Genomic DNA, 22,424 nt, shown 5'->3' with positions numbered 1-22,424 from the left:
CTGCAAACCAGCACAACCTTGCAAGTGTCTGGCACACCACCCACTTATACTGTCCCACAAACATGGGCCTAGGTATGGTAGGATACCATGCACAACAGCCCAGCAGTGCAAGTACTCAAGAACATCAACTGCACAGGGTTCCCAAAATCTCAGACTGAGATAGGGTCTACAGCCTCACTGTTAGGAGACCAGCAAGAAAACCAAACTACACCACTGTAACATGTGTGGAGGGCCTAGATCAGTCCCATTTAATTACATTAACTTAGAATGTAAAGCAATAGGCTTCATTATGGCATTTTCTTGTGTATCATTATGATTTCTTATTTGTTCCCCTCCACTGCTTCCCAACCCCTGTTCCCGGTCCCCTCTGCCTTTCTCCACAGACTCCCCTATTCTGCTTCTTAAAGTCACATGTATTCCATTATGCTCTTTTCCATGCCCCACTTAAGGCTGCTTCATTGTATGGCATCTACATTCTTTTATGACTCTTAGCCATGGTCCCAAGATGTCTTTACATAAAGCGAACAACGAGGAGGAAGAGGAAGAAAAGAAACCAGGAACCTCTGCTTCCCTTCAAGCGCACGAAGCTCATCACATTGTAGGAAGCAGTGAAAGCCTGCATTTTTGCAAGGAAGAAATTAAACTTGGGTTCTTATTAGATTCTTTCCCAAAGTAACAGAACTGAAAATGTTCTGGAGGAGCTCCTTGAGGTAGTTTTAATTTTGTCTCTTTAATTCCATCTCAGCTAGACAGAAAATGGAAAAACTGTAGAGCTTCATGTTCCAAAACGGTTACTCACCCTAGCTCCACCCCCACTCCCACTGCCACCCCCATAATACAACAGTCCAAAAAATAATGCAATATACCTTTTGGGAAAAGTGACTTTATAGTTGTTTTGGAACCTAAGAACATACCCTTTTCTTGCCTGATGATTTCTCACCTTAACTTCCAAGCAAAGTGTTTCCTAATACAGTACTTCTGCTAGGGACAGCTGCTTCCCAGTCCTGCCCAGTCTCCAGTGGGTAGTAATACTGGAAACCTCAGCAAGTCTGCCAGCAAGCAGGATAGAGGCCGCCTACCTGGCCAATGACTTCTGTGATAAGGCTTCTGAGAAAGATGTTATTCTGAAAGAACACATATTTCAGTCCTGCCTTCTGTCATGAGGGTAGGGTACGTGTTGGAGAATATATGGAAGAGGGTGGACAGCGTGAATGCAGGATATATGGCTGTTCCAAGAAGACAGAGGTAGATGAAGAACAGACTCTTAACTCCTTTGTCTTGCCCCCAAGTAATATAGTGAAATAGTTGCAGAGAGAACGCAATTCATGGGATATAGCATATGAGAGATGTCACAATAGAACTAAGCCATGTATCTCAAAAGCTCCAGGGGATTATCTTGCTTTGTCTTGTGGGCCAGCCAGAGAGCACTAGAAGAGAACAGGCCTGCCATATGTACAGTGCTAGCCTATTGGTAAAATCTGGCATAATGTTTTGTTAGCCCTGACTCATTCCATTATAGCCAAGAAGTTCTTCACCTTGCCAAATCCATACCTTTCTTGGATACCAGCAAAGGCCAGTTCCTTTCAGCTGGTCTTCCCAGCTGGACTTTGATTAGGAGTTCAGGGGTGCTTAATCGTGCTACATTAATTCTTCCTGACTCATCCTCCTGAGGGCTCATCAGATGGGATGAGCCTCTGTTAAATGCCTGAGAGTGGGTAACTCCAACATGCTTATCCTTACTGACCCTGTAAGTAATCTACCCACACCCTGGAGTTCCCATCCATCTGACATTATCTGCCATGGCTACCTTTTCATTTTCAGGGTGGAAAGAAAGAACAGTAAACTGATTTATGGTTTAAAACAGGCTCCGAGGGGAAGAAATCTAAAGCTCATGGCAGAGAGGTATAGAGAAACTGAAGGCAAAAGATTTCAGCCACTGTCATTATAGGAAAAACAGAGTACATTTGAAGGTACAAATTAAGGAATGGTGTATGGCAAGTAAGCAAAAAAAAAAAAATGCCTAAAGACTAATAAAAGGTTCTATCAATTGCTTCTGTGTCAGACCCAGCCCAAAAAAACAGCTTTGTTTTTGGGAGCTAAATTTTTGTCTCAAATATTTCTACATAATTCCAAAATGTTTGCTCTATACATCAGACCTCGCATGTGCTTTAAAGAGTGGAACAATATGACTAGGAAGATTCACTTTACAGCACCAAAGAATGTGAAGACTAAGGCCCAGGGCTTTCATTATGAGTTCAAGATGAAACACGAAGCTTTCACAATGTAAATGTCAGTTAGGTTGCATGAACAAAGTATAATGTTCATCAGTGAGCCAGAATTTATATTCTACTCTAAGCTGTTAAGCCCACACCTGAGCTGGGTGTGGGAGCATCTCCTGTAATCCCAGCATTGATGGGATCTGAAGGGTAAAGGCAGAAATGTCAGAAGCACAGTCAGCCTTGGTTACACAGGAGTTTGAGCCCCCCACCCAATACATATACGATCTGCCTCAAAAGAAAATAAAAGAGGAGGGAGGGGAGAGAGAAAGTCAAGGAAAGACAGACTATACTTGATATCAATTGTCTACTGCTAGATACTAAACTTCACAAACAACAAAACTAATTCAAGGTGGAATCCAAGACTTAAAAGCCAAGGTAACAGGTACACAGAGTTACAGGCAAGTCTACCCAGGAGAAGTATGAAACATACTACCTGAATACACCTGATATTGTCTAATCTTGAGTTCAACACATTAACTTATGTTCTGTCCTTTAATTCAGTCTAGGCTGGATGTAAGGTGGAAGAGATTAAAAATGAAGACAAGGCTTTTCCTATCATCATAGTCAATGCTGACTGTTCAATATGTGAGAGACACATGGGAATAAGCATCTGTTTTTCAGAGGTCTGATAATTTCAAATATCCAACCTAAATTTTCAGATGATATGTTCTCATTTTTGGTTGGAAAATATGGTCACCATAAGTGTAAGGCATCCATGAAAATACACAGTATATAATTAGATCAGCACAATTCAGTTTGAGAGACAACATGGCCTTAAAGGGCTATAAGCATTAAAAGGAGATACACCAGAGAGGACCAATACAACTAAATGGACTTTAACAGACAGAGTTGAGTTGGGCCTTGGGAGATGGGTTATATCTGGATACAGTAAGGATGACATCAGGAGTGAGGGTCATCATCTAAGCAAATTATAGGACCATTTGTATTTGTATAAAATCTTGCTCAGCTGCATCTTACTACATCAGCCAATGTTTTTAGCACCAGGACCAGATGCTGAGATCAGTTGTTAAAAGGTTTTGCCCAATCTCTTGATATCTCATGATCCCACATCGCACATAGCCAGTTCATTCTCTGGCTTCATCTGCATGACCTCCCAAGATGGTCTATTTCCCCTAGTCAAGTAGAAGTCAAACAAATCTATTTAACTATGCGCAAAGAATCCCAACCAGTGATTTGATATGATCATAGCACTCAAGGCCAAAACTCATTCAACATTTTGTTCTCATATCTATATTGATTTAGAGTAGATACATAGATGTGCTGATATAAACCAGTAGGTAGATCATTTCAAAAGAGTAAGTAAAAACAAATAAATACAAATAGGAATCAAGTACATATATTAAGGAACTATATTATGTGAATAGTAAGTCCCATTAGTAGATAAGTGAACAGGGAAAGGCAAGAAAATTTTGTGACAGAGTAAGGTTAATAGAAATTATTGTTCCTTTGGCACGACTTAGGAAAGCTTGAGGTAATTAGAATATCAAAAATTGTTTGGCAGCTTTTGTAAAGGAATAAAAGTTTAAATGGGGCTTTAGCTCATCTGACAAGTATAATTGCCTTTACTCCTACTTATAGTTAGTTTTTCATTTCTAATGACTTTTAAAATAAACATGTCCAAACCCTTGTATCACCAAAATACTGGCAAACAATGAAGAAACCCTTCAGAGCTATGAAACTCAAATGGTACTGCCATTATCAGAATAATTAACATCAGACGCATTGACAAAGAAATAAGTAGAATTGATTACAAAAGAAAATTGTCATAATCCAGAGAGGTCCTGCGAGTGGACAGTTAGCTTCTTGAAGGCTTCCTATGTATTTCAGGTATCTTGCTAGCTGCATATATGTTACAGGCATTGTGAACAATTTCTAGGAATGACTTACCAACATTATACACATTGCCTAGGAATTGTTTACAATTCCTGATTTAACATTCTGCTGCAACAAAAATACCAGTTAATTTGAACTTCATCATACACTGGCTTCAAAGCAGAAGGCAGCATTTCTGCATGCTGGCCGGGTAACGGGAAGATTAACTTTGATGTAAACACATAGACAATGGCCAAGTATTCACTTCGTAGACTCATATGCAGAAGACTATGCATGAACTGACTGAAAAATAAGTACAAGGAAAATTTCCTTTCCTTATTTTTTAACTGAATTAATTTTAAAATCAATCATAATCCAAACATATAATGCACAAATATTTCAGAAATGTATTAATTTTTGTAAGTCTATATTTCTTTCTTTGCACTGTTTTTGAACAAATTAGCGATTAGCTGTATTTATTTTTAAATAGAGCAGGATTTGTACACTTCTATGTGTACTGAGCTGTCTGAAGCAGTCCCCTTGGGAACATGTTCTGATGTTGCTGGTATTCAGAATACTTTTGAAATGCTGCTTTGAGAACTGCCTTCTGAGCCAGTTTATGAGTGGGACAATCACAAAATCACATTGTTTTCTTATCACATTTCAAAACTTCGCAGTACAGCCATAGTAAGTATACAATTTGCATCAACCAGATTCATCTTAGAAATCAAAATGCAGCCACATTGTTACTAAAGCCCTGTCCCAGGCCACCCCCAGAACTTTTGCTCAGGCTGGATGTAAGACACCCCCTCCACTTTCCATGTAAGCACCCTAAAAGACATGTTCACTTGTAAAGTACTGGCTAACATTTCTTTCAAAAATCTAGACTAAGCTTTTCCAGTGAAATTTCATGGTACACTATGTTTGGCAGGACCAGGCAGCTAGACTGTAAGCTTCATGACAGCAGTGCAATGTCTAAAGCCATCTTGTGGATGTTGTCAATAACTATCTGTGGAATGGGAGGTGGATGGATGTGGGGGGAACTGTTAATGGATGTATGGATAGATGGATAAACTTCCTTAAAGAGTTATTATGGATCTATCTTGGGACATTGCTCAGTAATAGAGCACTTGCCTAGCATATACAAGTCCCTGGGATCATATCCCCAGCATAATAAAATAGCTATTATGGCATAGTAAGTATAAATGGAACAGCGATATGCAAAGGTGATAGCTATATAGAAAGTTCACTCTCTAGCAGTGAGTCCAGGATATCACTGTTTGCCAGGAGCGAACAAAGATCATGGTGGTGGCTCTAGTGTCCTTCGGGAGTGTAAGCTGTTAGCTTAGAGCCATTAGAAGTAGTTAGTGCCTTGATTCTTTTGGACCAGTTGCTCATGCACATTCCATTCACAGACTAGGCCTCTGATACAGGTCGGCTTGCCTGCAAACAAGTGCCACAGGGGTTCATTTTCAAGGGTAACCAGTGAAACACCGTTATCTAAAGAGGATTGATCTGGGTTATATAGCAAACTAATGGAGGATGGAAGAGCTTTGGATGGAAAATAAACTACAGGAGCCCCGCACTGCTCCTTCTATTCCTTTCAAGCTAGAACTACAATGCTGTAATCTCCTTCTTTGGTATGCTTACCTCCTCCATAGGCTAGACAAACAATGCTGAGGCCCTCTGCAGGTCCCCATCTAACTTGAGAATAGGTCCTGTTTCCGGTCTTAGTGACAACAGCAGCAGCAGTGCTAATAGTATAAAAGTAGTAGTAAAAATAAACATGAAAGCGCTGCTGGTGCTAGTATTGATAACAGTGCTGAACTTGCTGGGTGCTTTATATGCAATACGTTTTAGTTCTCTCGACCAAGCTATGGAGTCAGCCATAGTGCCATTAGTTTTGTAGTGTAACAAAGTGAGACTGTGCTAGGTTAACACATTAAGCTACTCTGGGGTCAAAGCCTTTGCCTGCCTGCCTCTGGTGCCAGAGAGTGAATCACAAGAGCATGCTGCCTCTCAGCATTATGTTCTGCCCTTTGACACATCCTCCATGGCCAACAATAAAGCTGCAAAAGAAAGCTAAACATACACCCTAGTTCAAGCCTTAAAGTGATTTGGTCCTGCTTTATTGTATGTGATAATAGTAGCTGCAAAGCAACCCAATCCTAGAGCCCGAACATCTGTTTTAAGACCTTGAGTGAGTATGTTTTTCTGGAATATCCCTTCAGAAATGTTTTTTTGGACATTTGTTCAAACAAGCTGAGGTCTGGACACCCTCTGATGCCTTTCTCGATTGGTTATGCGCCAAGTATGACATGATCTTCTGCATGTGGTTTGAGTTAGGGGGAAGTGTTGCACATGCCTGGGATACTGGGCAAGCCCATTAGAGCTGCCCCTGGATGCAGACAAGCCTGACTCCAGCAGGCACACTGACGAGATGACAGAGCTGGGGCAACTGCGATGGGAGCACCAGTTGGATGGGTTACCCCAACACCCCTATTTTTGCTAGGCCATATGTATCCTAACGATTCTTTCCCCCTTTTGCCTGGATATTTAATTGTGTTTGGGATGGGTTCCAAAAATACCCAGCGGATGTCTCAAGCCCTGGGATTTGAGAGTTTCAGGAGCTCTGAGCCTGAAGCACTAGGCTAGTTGCTCTGGTCTGGCTTTCCTGCTGCAAACCACATGAGCTCTACCTGCTGTGCCACGGGATCATTAGGGAGCCGATCAATGTCTTTGGAAAGTGCCTGCTCATGCACATAACAGAAAGGGACTATAATCCCGGACAGTTTTACAGCTTTGGCAGGATGGAGGTATACACTGAGGACAGATTGAATGTCACCTCTTGGCCTGGGTTCGTGGGAGATGGCTGAAGAGCCCATCCACAAAGCTGCCACGTGACCAAGTCCATGTGAGTGATGGAAACATGGCTGTGGGAAGAGGCCAAGGCCGGTAATGAGGGAGGAGACTCTCAAACCTATGGGGAATCCCTGAATCCCCAACATCTGTGAGAAAGATCAGATGAGGCTCGGGGGTAAAAAGCAACAAGAAAGCACTTAGCAGTTCTAAGTGTACATGGAAAGAAATGAAGAATGCCAGTCTGCCGTGGGCACAGCGGAACACAGGCTTCAAGCCTGTTTGAACATTCAACTTCAGAGGTACAGCACACAGTGAAAGTGCTTCAAGATAAAATATAATTTTAACTAGAGGCAAGTATTTCCTTAAGGCAGTATGAACTCCTGAAATTGCCTCCAAATAGTCTTCCCCTTCTTCAAAGCGAGATGTATATGAACTGCTAAAAACTAATATCATCGCCTCTCTCTACACTTAGCCTAACAACTGGGAGGAAAGAACATTAATGGTTGCATGTGAGTGTGTGCTTGGATTGATTGGGGTAGATAAGGTGCAGGGAAAATGAAACAGGTAAGGGTTAATCACAACATTTGACATGAGAAGCCATGAAGGCCCAATAAGTGGTGTCATCGTATAATAGGGAAGAGGTTGTCGATTGTGAGATGGGCTGTGAAGGAGTACTACCATGACTTAGCAACTGACTAGATTCATTAGGGCAATGGGAAAAAAATGTAAGTGCCGCCTGCATCATTTTTAGTGATCGATAAGATGAAAATAGTAGTGCCAGTAACAGCAACAGTGACCTCGGGAAAAGGCCAAGTCTTGAAGAGAAGATAAATAGATTTAGGGTGCCAGACTGAACATTAAAATAAGCATTTTAAAATTCTCCTCTGACCCAGGAGAGAGGTCAGGGCTTGAGACAGATGTTCAGGCAGGCATAGCTTGCATGGTCCTTTACCTAAGTCCAAGCCTGCTGGTTCCCACTCACTATCAGCAGAGACTGCAAACAATGGATATTTGAAACTCCTGCCTTCCTGCTGCTACCACTAATTTCCCCTGCTGCTCAGTTTCTTCTGTCCTCTAGCTCTAGAATGTCACAGGAGAAGAACCTAACTGGCTTCTTCACCCATTTGCAATCACAATACATGTAATATCTATCTTGAAGAATGACTCTTTACGTTCCCAAAGATATGTCAAATGTGAGTAATAAATGATTCCAGCAGATTACATTAATCAGCTTCTATTTCCTTGGACATTTATTACACAGATGGAAAATTTGACACATGAGAAAATCCTAGAAAGGAAGATAAGGTAAGTGCTACAGAGTTATGGTGACCATATTTTCTGAAACAAAAATTTGACACTGGTTCCTGTTGAAAAACTTGCTGAAGTCCTTTCTGGTTGAATGACGTCATTTGGGCATTTCCCAAGACATTTCAATTGTTCCCCAGGGACAACAGGACAAAATACTTATAGTGGGAAATACACAGAGGAGAATACCAATAACATGATATACTTTGTGGTTTTGTACTTTAAAGGTTTTTTCTTTTATTCTTTTTATATTCTATAACTTTCAGCCTAGATTTAACAGCCTTGGCATTTGCTCCTTCCCTAGAGAACTTGAGGGTCCAAAAATGCTACGGTCAGTGTAAGAAGGCACCTCAAAGATAAACTTAACTTTTGCTTTGTTTTTGAGACAGTGCCTCATATATTCCAGAATGTCTCCAAACTCAAATGTAGCTGATGATGACCTTAAACTTCTGATTCTCTTGGCCTCTAGCACTTAGGAGCTGGGGTTACAGACAGACATGTACCACTATTCTTAATTTATGTGGCATTGGCATTCGAACCTTGAGCTTTGTGCATGCTAGGTAACTACTCTACCAACTGGGCTATATCCCCAGCTTCAAACCATTCTTGATTTCTCTGAGACAGGGTCTTACTGTGTATCCCTGGCTGGCCTGAAACTCACTACATAGACTAGCCTCAAGATTCATCTGCCTCTGCCTCCTGAGTGTTGGGATTAAGGGCATGCACCACCACATCTGGCATCCATCACTTTTAAAGATATAAAGAAACTGAGATTCAAAATAAGAAATGGCTTGCCCAAGGTCATACACGAAGTCAAGGGCAGATCTAGGATTAGAATCTGGGTGTCTTATCTTGACCTTACAAACATCTTGTTTCCAAACACCAGGACTCCAATGGGGGAGCAGCCTTTCTTCCCCTTTGTCTTTGCAACTGATCCCTAACCTTTGCTTTGACAACCCTTGGAGGCATGGACCTCACTATCAATAGGGCACAGTATCAAACAGTCAAAGTCAAGATAGCCATGACCTCACATCCCCCTGATGTGCAGTAGCTCTTGGCACACATTACTCAACACCTTTCTCTTGTCTCAGCCAGGACATCCACGTCTTTGTTATACCAAGGATCTTCCTATCAACTGGGACATCAAGGGAAACAGGTGGAATTTGGGCACCTACTATTCCCAGATGATGAAAAGTGAGGCCTTTGCATATGTGTGTCAGCCCTTGCCACACCTTTCTGAACATTGTTAAGAGAATCAAACATCTTGCTCAGGGACAAAGATTCACTGCTGAGAGAAAATTCACTGCTGCTCATATCTCACTCCTCAAGTTTGCTAAACTCTTCCCTATGGTGAAGCAGAAAAGTCACATTTATTATATCTGCATATTTTCCAAGAAGGTAATTGCTCAAACCCAACCTAAGAGAGCTAAAACACAGGACTTAATACCATGTGTGGCAGAAGGCTGCTCCCTGGTCCTTATTCCTTCTATGAGGCCATCAGAAATGGAATTCCTTCTGTGGGACTTCTCTATATGGAACAAGCTTCTATAATGCCTTGAACCACATGAGACACTTTAAAAGGTTCCCTTCTGAGCCCATAAACTCCTGAGTATCTGGAAAAAGGGCCTGTAGGTAAGAGTTGTCTTTCTAGCTCTAAGGCTAATTATGTGGTTAACAACTGCACTACAAAGGCACAAAGATGGGAGTCAATTGAAGTAAGGAATGTAACAGGAGATTAGACTGGAGAGGAAGGCCAGCACCATAATGTGGAGGGTTTCACATGAAGCTTGAGGAATACACACTTTCTGACATAGGCTATTAATATGTATCTTTGTGTCTTTCACAGAACAAAACACTCTCAACATCAGTGTAGATCGCCAAAGCAAGTGAAAACTTTGAAAACTATCTCCTCTTTCATCCAGTGCCTATTCAAGAAGTTCTGGGTATTTTTTTTTTAATATTTAAGGAACTCATAGTTCCCAGGCACCAGCTTCAACATGTCGTAAGCAATTTCATTGAAGTATTGCATATACCTTGGGCTAGAAACCAAGTGCAAGAAATTTCAACCCATCAGAAAAATCATTGAGGCAGCTTAAGGTAATGGAAACTGGTGCTTTGGATTAAACCTGTCTTTTTCCATCTCTGTTTTTGGTGCCTAGATAATGGCCTTGAAAGAAAAAAAAAAACTAGAAAGCATATAGCTGCATATTTTGCAATTAACTGGGAAAGACTAAATGGAGAGACTAAGGAGATATGATCTAGTTTGTATCTCAGTTCCAAACCAAATCTAAAGAGAATCACTAATAAAACCGTCCAACCAATGATGCTCCACAGGTCAGAGTGCTCCATCACCACCACCCAAACTTAGAATACACTCTTTGAATGGAAATTGGGAACTGTAGCCTTTACCTATGTCTCTAACTCTTTGTAGTGTATTATCAAGACAGTATTTGTCAGACATAGTGTTTGAAAACAAATACTAAAACTAAAAAGAAATGAGTCCATCACAGTTTTAAATGGTTCAACAGTGGAAAATGAGAGATAAGAATAGCAAACACAGATGACTTTACCATTTTCAAAGATGCTTCTAAGTAATATTCCCAACATTAAGAAATAGTTAGTTTCCTTCATCTACCACAACAAGATATCATAGAGTGAGTGTCATAAACAATACGTTCATTGTCTCACGGTTGTAGGGGCTGAAAACCCAAACTCAGTATGTCAGGATTGGTTTCTGGTAAGGCTTCTTTTCCTGGCTTGTGGATAACCATCATCTTCTCACTGTGTCCTCAAATGGCCTTTCCTCTGTATTCATGCAGAGAGAAAAGGGGGGAGGGGGAGAGGGAAAGAATAGGGAGGGGAGAAGGAGAGAGGGAGGGAGAGAGAGAGATCTGATGTCTCTTCTCTTCTTATAAAGACAGCAGTTCTTTATTGGGGTCCCACTAATATTATCTCATTTAACCTTAATTACCTCCCTAAACATCTATTTCCAAATAGAGTCACATCAGGGCTAGGGCATCAAACTATTAATTTGGAAGAGGACACAATCCAGTCTATAGCAATACTGTCAAATGTACTTTTGGAGCCCAGATTGGTCTTGAAATTCTGACCCTACTCCCTCTACCTTGGATTATGGGTGTGTGCCTCCATGTCTAGCTTATTATTAGCTCAACTTTACCAATAAAGACTAAAGCTGAAAGAGGTTTAGTGATAAGATAGACTGGCAAATAGCTACAGTCAAGACTAGAACACATTACTTGTTAAGCCATGGACCTGCATTCTTTCTGGTCTACCTAATGTCTTCTGAAATGAATTAGGGAACACCCTTTTGCTTTTGTTTTCTTTCTTATGGGGGGAGTTGTAGAGAATTGATACAGGTTCTTCTTCAAAGAATTTTTGTTTTAATTCACCCATGGATCAACCTTGGTCTAATACTTTTAGGGGGATAATTATCAAACTAATTCTCTTAGTAGATACAGGCCTATTCAAATAATTGATTCCCTTTGAGTTTCAATAGATTGTCTTTTTTAATTAAAATTTTAGTTAGGCTATATATTAAAGAGTTTGGTGTATTGTCTTTGGAGGAATGGCCCATTTCATCTATTTATGAAATTTATGGTTATAATAATTCCTTATTATCCTTTTACTATCTATTAGCTTTGTCCCCTCTTTTAATTTCAGATTTCAGTCATTTGTGACTTTTTCTTTCATATTTTGTCTGACCTTTCTATTAGTACATAGTAATTGTGTTATTCTCATTATAACATCTTCATACCTGTCAATAATATACTTGAATCCTTTCTATTTATCCTCTATTGCCCTCTCATTTACACACATCTCCCATTTCCTGATGGTCCTGTTCCTCTTCCTGAGTAGTTCCCTTCCTCCTTTTATGTCTTTGTCTTAAAAATCTACATTTGCATAGCAGAGAAAATGTGATATTGTCTTTATGAACTTCAATTATTACACTTAATATGATGATTGCCAGTTCTATTTATTTTCCTGAAAATGACATGATTTCATCATTCTTTGTGGCTGGATAATATCTCATTGTATATGTACCAATTTCTTTTTTATCTGACCTGGCTGGATGATTATCTATTTTATTAATCTATTCCAAGAAATTCCATTCAATTTCACTTCATTTTCTCTATTTATTCTCAGTTTTTATGTCATTGATTTCTCTAATTTCTATTGTCTATAAATTTTTATGTCTTTGGGTATCATTTACCTTTTAATGATCTCCAATGGAAGAAACTTAAAATATAGACTTTAAAACTTTCTTTTATAATATATGCATTCAGTACTACGAACTTGTCTATAAGCACTGCATTGGCTGAATTCCACAAATCCTGATAAGTTATATTTTCATCTAATGCAAAGTATTTTTATTCCTTTAAAAAACTATTTAACCTACATGTTATTTTGAATTGTGTCCAAGTATTTGGGAGTTTTTTATCTATCATCTTGTTGTTCATTTCTACTTTAATCTTATTATTCTCTGAGAGCTTACATTGTATGGTTTCTATTCTTTAAAACAATATGTTGCAATTTATATACTGAAATGTGAACTGGGTAGCATTCTATTGGAATTGTAAAGGGAAATATACTCTGTTGTTGAAGTATTATAAAGATATCAGCTAGATCTAGTTGGTTGGTGGTCCTTCTTAGTTCTACTAAATTTTTCTGATTTTCTGCCTACTGAATCTATCAAGAACTAATAAACCTGAGGAAAATATTGAAATACAAAAGTATAATTTTATATTTTTGAGTCTTGGGTTTTTTAAATACAACAATGATAATATGATTCTTAAAGATTTACATTTATTTTTTTAATATTTATTTATTTATTATTATGTTGCTCTGCCTGCATGTATACCTGTAGGCCAGAAGAGGGTGTCAGATTTCATCATGGATGGTTATGAGCCACCATGTGGGTGCTGGGATTTGAACTCACGACCTCTGGAATAGCAGTCAGTGCTCTTAAGCTCTGAGCCATCTCTCCAGCTCCACATTTATTATTTTTAATTATATGTGTTTATGTGGATATGTACACATGAGAGCAGGTGCCTGTGGAGTCCAGAGAGGTTGAATACTCCTGGAGGTGAAGTTACAGGGAGTTGTGAGCTGCCTGATGTTGATGCTAGGAAACGAACTTGGGTCCTCTCCAAGAGCAGCACATGCTCTTAACCATTGAGCATCTCTCCAGCTCCAGCGGACTTTTAATTGGGAGTACTTAGATAACTGATGTTGAAATAAGCACTGGTAAGGTTGAATTAGTATCTACCACATTTCTTACTACTTCTCCGTTCCATTTGTTTCCTTCTTCTTGGTCTCACTTTTCTTCTACTCCATTTCCACCTTTAGTATGTCATATATGATTTCATTTTATTTCCTTTCTTAGCATGTAAGATACACTTTTTCCTTACTGCTGGAGACAGAACCCAGGGTCTTGCACTAGCTACATTCCATCCTTACATTTTAGTGTTTGCCATTGATGTTATAACATACATTCCCAATTGATCAAACTCCACCTTCAATTAACACTGCACTATTTCAAAAGTATTACGAACATAACAAGATTCCCAAAAGCATTATTCTCATTCCTTATAATACTGCTATCATTCATTTTGCCTATCTATAAGATAATCACCAAATATAGTGTTGCTGTTCACCTAGTAGAAAAAAATAAGAACAAGAGTGAACATTTTTTGTTTGTTTTTAGTGTATGAGGAAAAATAGATAATAATCATATATTTGAGGGAATTAAAAAATGAAAAATTTAAATTTACCTCTGTTTACTCACCCTCTAATAGTCTTCCTTTCTTCACAGAGATCCCCATTTCTTACATTTGTTATTTTGTCTATTTCTGAAGAACATTTTCAACACCTCTTGTAAGAAAGGTCTACTGGTGATAAATTACCTCCAGGTTTCTCTAGATATTTCTCCATAGTCTCCTGTTGTTGCTCAAAATTCTTGCTGGTGTGGTGGGAAGTACTCTGCAATCTCATAATATGGTCTCAATATTTTAGTAAGCCTGTGCTCCTTTCACAAGTACTACTCAGGTTGATTCCCTCCTCCCTGCTTATATGATACAAGAAGGATAAAGGGGACTAGAGTATTTATCTTCCGCAAAGTCATCTGAGCGTTCATAAAATCCCAGTCAGTCAAGCTCTGACAGAACATTTTCTCTGGACTATAGGCCTTAAGCATAGTAGAATGCTCTGAGTATATTTCCAAATGGCTACTCCTGCCCACTCCTTGCCAAAAAACAAGTATTTTTTTAAATATCTTTACTGCATAACCTAGAACAGATCCTGTGGATAAAACACATGCAATATAAAACTGCTTCTGTTGGAGCTTCTAATTTTCACACTTGTCTATTCTGAGCCCTTAGCAATTCATCAACTGAAGCTTGTTTTTCTACCCTACAACTGCCTGTAATGATGATGTGTTGCTCCTAGATTTCTGTTCCTATGGGCCAAGGTTGTCTGTATCTACCCATCTGTCCAACTGGGGGTATGTACTTCTCTCTGGTACGTGTAAGAAAAGTTGTTTTTTAAAAAACATTATTCTACTTATGAGGATGAGAATGATGACTTACAAGCTCATGCCATCATTCTATTTGAGAACAAATACCAGACATCTCTCTTGCCTTTTTCTACATACAATCATTTCCACCTGTAGATCCTTTTCTTTTTGCTATTGGAATCTCTAGTCCTAGAGAATCTTCAAGTCTGTCTAGCTTTGCTTCAAGCTCCCTTATATCTATGTCTCCTTTTCATATCGATAGAAGTCAATTAAAGCATGTGTGCTAATCCAGTAATATGGCTTTGTTTTAAGCCCAAATAATAATCTCTGTCCATGTTCAAGATTCCATTCAAATATTTGTGTTCCCTATAGAATTTGGCACATAGTAGGTATTCCACACATAGGAAGTTTCCATAAAAATGATTTTCATAATGATTTGTGTAAATATTATTATGTATATGATCAATTCCATGTGCTCGGAGAGAGCATCATGTTTTGGAATGACCAAGAAAGACTTCATGATGAGAACTGAAACTGAATATTACCCCAAAGAATGGACAGACTTTTCAATGATTCAGAAGAGAATTAAATGGCATTTCAAGTTTTGGGTACAGTATGAGAAAACTGCAGAAGCAGAATAAAAAAATGCTCTTTCTACTGTTAACAACAGCCAAAAACTTGGACAGCTTCATGGCTTGAGATCTTTGAAAACATTAACAAACTATAGAACTGATTAAGGAGGTTATGGGGAGAGTAAACTCAGCTTGAAAGATACCAAGTCAATAACAAACAATGACTGCATCTTTTTTCACATAGTACTTAATAGTTAAGCAATGCTTCTCTGCCAGTACTCAACACTAGGTCTTAATTTTAAATCCAGGCTTTCACTTGGAGCATTGCATGTCCGATAAAAATCAAAATATTGATTACTGGGCTAATATCACATTAACTATAGAAATTAAACATAGAATAATCTTGATTTCTGTTTGTTAAGAGGAGAACATATTTTGGAGAGAAATATCCACAGTACATATTCTACAAACCTGCTTTGTCTTTTTAATCCAAATAAGTACAAACTCAAGAAGCACTTAAGATAACATATTTTTTAAAAAAAAAAGATTTCTTATAAGATCTTGAATAATCCTTTGAGCCCAGACAAAAGCATATGTGTGAGAGAATTTCCTAACTGAAGTTCAAACTGAAAGAAGGCAACTTTCATAATATCATCCAGTGAAGTGTAGATCCTGGACACAAATTCATGTCTATCTAACTGTAGAAAGACAATGTCATTTTAACAGCCCCATGCTTTACCAAAGAATGAAAAAGAAAGAGAGAGGAGAGGAGAGGAGAGAGAGAGAGAGAGAGAGAGAGAGAGAGAGAGAGAGAGAGAGAGAGAGAGACTTTAAATTCTGTGCCTAGATCACTGTCAGAAAAGGATGTTACAGTTGTAATTCAAACATGGGGTTAAGAAGGTAGATAAGTGGTGCACACCTTTAATCCCAGCACTCGGGAGGCAGAGGCAGGTGGATCTCTGTGAGTTCGAAGCCAGCCTGGTCTACAAAGTGAGTCCAGGACAGCCAAGGCTACACAGAGAAGCCCTGTCTCAACAAAACAAAAACAAAAACAAACAAACAAAATGTAGATAGACTTGATCCTATTAAAGAATCCTAGCAACTCTGAGCATGTGTGATATAATCTAAATTTCTCAAGAACACGCTTTCCTGTCATATAGAGTAGACATACAAACAAGCGAACACTTACAGACACACCGAGCAACAGGATTTTTGCTTCCCAGAAAAATTCCCCACTACACATTCTTCCTTTGAAATTTCATTTCAGCTTCCCAATATTCTGTGGTTTTCTGAGCAGCAACTATCAGCTCAGGCTTCCTATTTTGAAATAAATGATTGGGCTCTATACCCAGGAATATTGATCCTGAAGAATCTGCTAGACAAAACTCAAGTTGTCCTAGATTCTCTACTATAAAATGTACGTCTGGTAAGTATTCTAAAATGTATGAAATGGCTGTACCTATCACCACTGTCATTTTGAAACACTATGAAGAAAACTGGGGCATGTACTTTCAAATCAAATAAAAAAGTATCAGGGATTCCTCTGAGTTAGGAAATCATTCAAATCTTATGATGTTACTTTTGCTTAATAGTCTTAGAAGTATTAGTGGAAATGAAGAAAAAATAGCTATTTACAACACACGGCAAATACTGCAATGTGGTTGTAAAAGTAACATTGGTGATGCACCCTCTCAGATTCTCTTCTCATGATGGCTTCCAGACATCTTGCCATTTCAGAGCCACAGTGATCAAATAAAGTCCAATGAAATGCATCTTCTGCTTCAGACAGCTGGGCAGAGATGAAGACAGCTTGAATCAGGCCTGAACTGCTGTCAAAAACAACATCTTACTTCATCTCCCTTCCCTCCCACCCTCTGAGTTTAGGGTCAGTCACCTGGAACAGGAATGACTATAAGGAGTAATTTTTTTTTGCTCAGACAGCAAGATAGGTTTTAGGAATAGTTTGTAAAATGGCAACGAGATTTTGTTATTTGCTTAAGCATCAGCTAATTCCAACAGTCCTGTTAGACTTCTTCAGAATTTTTTTTACTTTCTATTGAGTTACAGAAAACCTCTTTCCCTCTATCTCTTTTCCTTCCTTCTCAGGTGGACCTACTTAGCTCCTTTATATAACTATGAATGAGAGGTGGGAACTACATCCTCTCTCTCACAGCATACAGCAACTCAGAGAAGACCAATGATAATTTGACAACTTGAGGCTCCCCGGATAACAAAGGGCTATAAAATAATTCTTTAAATTCAAAATGTTGGTCCCTATTTGATGTTCACCCTCAAGTTTTAACTATCTTATTCTCATGTGTGGAAACTCAGAATATGATACAGCCTTTATATCAAAGGGTTTAGAGAACTGCTTGGGGTCAACAACCACCATTTGGCTATAAATTAAAGGCACGTTGGACTCACAAGTTGTAAGACTGTGGTAAACGCCTTTGAACCAGGGCAAAATGAAAGCAGTTGTCTGTAACCAGCAGTCTTTTCCAGTACTGAGTACGACTGAAAGGCTTCCAGGGCAGATTTTGAGCAGATTCCTTTGAGGAGTCCTCCAAAGCCTCCCCAAAGGGCTATTACAAAGTCTAAGATGGTAAGTTCAGTTTTCTCTGTGTCCAGCTGAAATTCCTCTATTGATAATCAACTTGATATTAGAAAATAGACTAGCTTGACTCTTACCATCCTTTAAAACTCCTAAGGATTCTGAATTTATGTAGTGTGAAACCTATCTAACAAAGCTTTCAAAGCCAGAGTAATAAGGTCACAGATCTGGGCATCTGAAATAGGGTCTTACTCAATGTGTGACTGAATATTTCCAACCACTCTGTATATTATATTAAGAAGAAAAGAATGATCCATAAAAGAATTTTAATACAATTTCACACAGTTAATTTACCAAAAGGTCAAAAGTTTATCTAAAATAAGAAAGAAGTGGGAATAAATCTAAGTCCTGAGCAGCCACGATGGGGCTCACTGTCTGTGGAAATACTTGATACTGAATTATAACAACAAAACCTTCTTACTGACCTCTGACTGTCTATTTGCACCTTCTTCTAGGAATACAGGCAAACAAGCCATGCTTACGTGTTCTCAAGGAACACCAGCAGGTACACTTGACACAGTAGTTTCTTTATGACTTCATATAGGACAGGAAAACCATACTAGTGAGCTGTATTCCCATCTATGTGTTTGTAATGAATATTTCCCCAGCTGGGCTGTGAGGTCTCTGAAGATTATTTTGTTTATTACATAAAGCAATGATGTAGATATATTGATATGTTTGAATAGATCATGATGCTAATAAATAAGAGTGTTATAAATTATATAATTAAAATAAGGAAAGAGTCAAATTTAGAAGCATATAACCTCATTTTTTCCCATCTCCTCTCTCTACTTAGAGTGAAAATTCTTGCAGATTTAATAAGGTTACTGCATTAGGTAAATGTTTCTGCATTGTCTTAGGGATAAAAACAGGAACCTTTTTATGACTAATACCTAAAACCATCTATAATGATCTCTACCTGCCTCATTTCTCACTGTAGTATGGATGATGCTACTATAACCATAGTTTACTCTCCATATGCACTGCAAGCTTCTTGATAATAATCTCATCCTATTTGTCTGTACCAGCACCTAAAACAGTGTACCTCGGTTCCTACTGAATATGTAGCAGTGCTTTCTAATGGCATTAGAATATTACTATATATTCGACTATCCTTCGATTCACTTTCACTTAATTTTGCCTCACAGACCTTCTGAAAAGTGTCAAATCATTATATATATTTCTACTGAGTCAGTAAACTCAGCATCTAGTCCTATCTATCCTGCACCATAATTTATCCGTGTATATGTCTTCTCATTTAGAAAAATAATATAACCTGTATTTTATGGATTACGTAACTCATAAGCTATTATATGTTCTGTACTAAGTTTATACAAATAAATAGTTTCATGTACAAATATTATGTTGAGCAAATAAGTAATTTTATAAATGCAGACTTATGGTTATAGTGGTAACTAATATGAGCTGACTGAGCCTGGAGACTGACCGCTTGGATTTGAATCCTGGATCAGTTGCCTGATCAGAGACTATTTTTATCATTTTCTTCCTCTGAAAAGTTGAGTTAATAATTATACTTCCTTGGCTTCTGTTGAAGGTTAAATGAGAAAATTCCTATGAAGTATTTAAACTATTACCCAAGCACATCATAGATACTTCAATACCAGCTAACGCTTCCAGTTATTTGCTACTTGATTGTGGTAGTGACTGTCAAGAGATCTATCAAAGAAAGACATTGGCTCTACATGCTTTATGGCTGACCAGGCCCTAAGAGCTGAACCACAGCATGGTCAGAGCTAGAATCGCCTCTAAATTCTATTCTCAGCCCCCAAATGCAACATATATGGCCAACGCTTGAGAGCATTCTAACATTTCACTTCAAGTATGCCATCTGGTCTTCAAGGTTAAGTATATTTTCATTAATTTGGAAACTATGCTTTTCCCCCCCATAGTAACCAGGTTTACATAGTTCCAATGTAAAAGCCAACTATTCTCTCTCTCTCTCTCTCTCTCTCTCTCTCTCTCTCTCTCTCTCTCTCTCTCCCTCTCTTGCTTTCGTTCACTTTGTCATGCACACGTGCATGTACACACACACACACACACACACACACACACACACACCTCAAATAGATGTGATATATAAAGGTTTCCTCAAAAACTGTTTCGCAGGATCCAGAGAATGGTAGATGGCAGAAGGGACTGTCCCATACTTTTCACATTCATTATCTTAGAATTGTAAATAAGAGTAACTCAGCCCTAGAAAGCCAGTTCAGCTATGACTACTTACTATGAGTTTCCCAAACCTGTTCAGAGGATACCATAAAGATCTTTGACTCAGACCAGAAGAAAAAGAAAGGGTAGGGGGAATGGTACTCGGAAAGTCAATAGGTTTCATTTTCATACATGAATTGGCAGAGTACAGTGAATTGGGGCTCCTTGATCATCTTAAAGTCACAGACTACCAGAGGTAGTAGATTTTTGTCTGATCTGAAAACAAAAGGGACTGTGAAAGGAGAAACTTTAACATAGGGTAGAGCTAAGGGGGATTTTAAAAGATGAAAGAAATTTAAATCTTATTTTTAACTTCTGGAGAGAGAGGGGCCTCAAAAAATGGATAGGAAAGGACTGCATCAAATAGTTTTGTGTCAAAAAACTGATCTGAAGATGAAAGGTAGCTTGGTTGGCTTAGTTCAGATTGGCTCATCTCTACGAGAGCCACTCATCCGACAGCAGATAGAGCAGCACTGTCTTGGTTTCCAGCACTCTGTTAGAGTTGAATTTATGACCCTTGCAGGAATTCTAGGTGTATTTTTAGTATGTGTGTTTTTCTCTACCCTCCCCCAACACTTTTGTTTCTTTTGAAATGAACTATTCTGGTTGCTTCTGTAGATCACACACAATTCCCAATAACTAATTTTAACTTTTTCATCTGGTTCCAGGAAGGAGCCAGTGCCCAGCAGAGAGTTGCTGTTTCTTTTGGAAAACTGCACTCTCCCAAAAGAAAAGTAAAGCATGAGCCTCTAATTCACCCGAACAATGGGCCTGAACGTAGAATGAGGACTCGCAGGGGCTGTGGGGTTTCTTTTAAGCCCCAAACTTCTCAATCGGACTTGTAATTCAAAATTATTCTTTTAAAAATCCTATATTCAAAGTAGATGTAAACCATCTAGTTTTCCAAGTGCTTTCTGATTTTGCACACAGTCAACATGGACTATCAAATAAACTATTTTAATAAGTTAGTTGTTTCTATCAAAGAATTAATCTACTCATAAAACTATCCAAATCCACTTTTTCATGTCCACGTAAAAATTCTAGACAAGTTTGGCCTAAAAACCATTCAATTAAGCAGTTCACCTGATGGTTTCATTTAGAGACATACTTTGGTTTAATAATGGCTGGATTATGCCAGCCATTAATTCAGAATAAGATTGTCTTAGTTTTATCAATTGATCAATCAATCCATTCACTCAGACAAGACTTACTAGATTGTATTCACTCCATTGGATGAATAAGTAAAAAATGCTTAGGACAGGAAGGTACAGAGTTCTGAGGAGATTCTGACAAATAAAGTAAAAGATAAATTATTTTATTCATATAGCTAAAGATATATGCACACATGTATGGGTGGTTTTGAGATGTGGCCCAGTCCTCCTGTCTCCATCTCACAAGTGCTGGGATCTTAGGCATGTGACACTGTACCTGGATTCCTTGTGTATATTAAATATGCCAAGTTAAATAAAACTCATAAAAACCTTAAAGAACAATTTGTAAGGAAAAAAAGTTGCCTACAGTGGCTATTCGTTCACAAAAATTATGAGCTCATAATAGCCTCTGGATATTTTTGTTTGTGTCTCTCACATTTTTGAAATATTCCAGTTATTTAAATTCCACTGGAAGAATGATTTTTCAATCAATCTTTATCTTTAAAAAACCATTCTATAAGTGACTCTCAATGTTATCAGTGCATTGAAGATTATTTAGTAAGAATGCTACCACACAGGGAAATTGGACCAAATTTCTATAGGGTAAATATACAGTAGATATTTTTTAAAACTACACTAAAATATTAAATTCAGAATGTGAATAACCATTAACCTGTATTCTTCTAGTTCAAAAGAGAATATACTTCATGATTATACCTTTGTAATAACATGGGTACTTCCAACTCTCAGAAGATATTAAGTTGGAAGCCCATGTTAAATCAAATGCCCTTACACTTCTACTTTTCCTTAATCCCACCACATGAAGACCATAGAGACACATGTTAAATTTACTGAAAATTTTTAAATTTTCTAGGAGGCATTCTTTTCTGCTTCTGACCTTGCCTCCATCCCCAATGTATTACAGCATCCAATTAAGATTTCTATGATAAAATGTCTCACTTATGGCTTTAATTTCTCTAGAATAGACAGCATAAGTGGATGAAGAGAGGGAACAGGGTAGGAGAAGGAATGGGAGGGGAATGAGGGTGG

General features: G+C 38.3%; 1 long non-coding RNA gene across 1 annotated transcript in view; it reads right to left on the bottom strand.

Moving 5' to 3' along the window:
- Window positions 1-4,541: 4,541 nt before the first annotated feature.
- Window positions 4,542-22,424, bottom strand: part of LOC311602171 — a 44,397-nt gene continuing 26,514 nt past the window's right edge. The window contains exon 5 of the long non-coding RNA XR_014780699.1: window positions 4,542-11,084. This is a non-coding gene — a long non-coding RNA (uncharacterized lncRNA). The remainder of the gene's footprint in view (window positions 11,085-22,424) is intronic.

The sequence above is a fragment of the Acomys minous genome (assembly GCF_964271855.1).
Source record: "Acomys minous genome assembly, chromosome: 7".
NCBI lineage: Eukaryota > Metazoa > Chordata > Mammalia > Rodentia > Muridae > Acomys > Acomys minous.
This window is presented reverse-complemented; position numbering and strand designations above follow the sequence as displayed.